Source organism: Musca vetustissima, unplaced genomic scaffold, assembly GCF_032173495.1.
Source record: "Musca vetustissima isolate MV318-11 ecotype Yass unplaced genomic scaffold, APGP_CSIRO_Mvet_v1 utg93282, whole genome shotgun sequence".
In the NCBI taxonomy this organism is placed as follows: Eukaryota; Metazoa; Arthropoda; class Insecta; order Diptera; family Muscidae; genus Musca; species Musca vetustissima.
The window spans coordinates 13,959-15,952 of NW_026879559.1; positions in this window are offsets into that span (position 1 = coordinate 13,959).

Below are 1,994 nucleotides of genomic sequence, written 5' to 3' on the forward strand. Positions count from 1 at the left end.
GTGTGTGAGTGTGTGATTTTATGATGTATGACAGTGTGTGTTTGGTTGGGTGTCTGTGATAATAGAAAATGTCATTTCATTTTGTCATATCAATAGGATGTGCTAACACTTTTTGCTGAAGAATGACAAAACAGAAACACACAAAACCAGAAGAACATGTTCCAACACTAATACATCATCACTTTCTAGATTCATTTGTTGTTTTGAGTGGTTGGTGCGGGTGGTGATGTTCGTTGGTATTGGAATGACATTGGGTTTTGGGAATGCATATTGAAGTTAGGTGTGGAGGGCACAGTGGTGAAAATATGAAAAAAAAAGTAAACACTAATAAGGAAATGAAAAGAATAACTATTTAAAAAATCAACGTCTTTGAAAGTCTTTCAAAAAATTATTTAAAAAGATCCACGCCTATGGAAGACCTTGAAACAAATTATTTACAAAAATGTATGCCTATGTCCTTGAAGTCCCTAAAACACATTTTTAAAAATATCTATGGAGGTCATTCTAAAAATATTATTTATAATCAGTAAGGAAAGTAGTAAAGTCGGACTGGGCCGACTATATGATACCCACACATTGGGTATATTCTACATATGTATCCTAACATACTTCGGGTGTTTGTTATATATCTATATTTGAACCGATTTCAGGGAAACTTGTCATAGACTAATTTATATTACATCTTTTCACGAAGCTTAGCAATATCATTCTAGACTTAATTCAGTACTCTATACCAAAATTCGAAACATATATTGGGACGTTGGTGCACCATTTATATAAAATCGGACGAAAATCTATATGGGAGCTATATCTATATCTGATCTGATTTTCACGAAACTTAGCACACATCATTCTGGACCTTATTCAGTACCCCGAGCAAAATTTCGTGCAAATCGAAAGATATATAGGGACTTTGGTGCACCATTTACCTAAAATCGGATACGGGATCTATATCTAAATCTGATCTGATTTTCTTCAATTTCAATAGGGTTCGTCCTTAGGCCAAAGAAGTAACTTGTACCAAATTTCATCCAATTCGAATAATTCTTGCGACCTGCACGAACTTACAGAGGGACATGCATAAATCGACTCAGAAAGTGATTCTATGCATATTCTCAAAAGGAAACATGTGTCTATCTCGCTTCCTTTTGCCTGTTACAAACATATGAACAAAGACATAATACCCTGTACCACAGTGTGGTGAAGGGTATAAAAATACTACGACTATGGAAGTTCTTGAAAATAAATATTTAAAAAATTTACTGCTATAAAGGTCCTTAAAAATGATTTAGAAAATTCTCGCCTATGGAAGCCCTTGAAAAAAATATTTAAAAAATCCACGCCTATATACAGTACTTTAAAAAATATCATATTATCTTCGAACTCTTCTTCTACACATTAAGAGGCCAAGCTAAATAAGTGTCGTTCCGCGGGAAAATGATTTGAGAACTCCGTTTCTAGTTTTTTATCACATCGTAAATAGCTGTGGCTTGTGCAGACGACTTAAAGAGAGGACTCGAACGTTACACCCGAATACCTTGGGAGTTTTATTTCGATAGTTCATGTGCTGGACAGGGAGGTTTATAAAATAAGTCTAGGACGAAATTACCTAAAAGTAGGCGGGACCTTTAAATGCGGCCATGGCGAAATTGTGACAAGATTTTAAAGTATACTCACCAAGAACCTGGAATGTCATACTACATACGCTTTGGTTGGAAAACGAATTTGGACGGGTCCTTTATATGAGGGTATGTCAAAACGTGGATATATATTGACAATTCAAATTTTTTTTGCGATGAATTATTTAACAGAGAGTAAGTAATTGAGCTTGGACACGTATTAGGCAAATTCGACAGCGGAATCTTCTGCAAAACCTAGAAATTCAGTAAAAACCAGTTAGAAATGTTCAAAACTCGGACGGGGCCGATTATATAATACTTTTCATCACTTTAGGTACATACAGATATGTTCTTACGTAAAATATCCAGTCGATA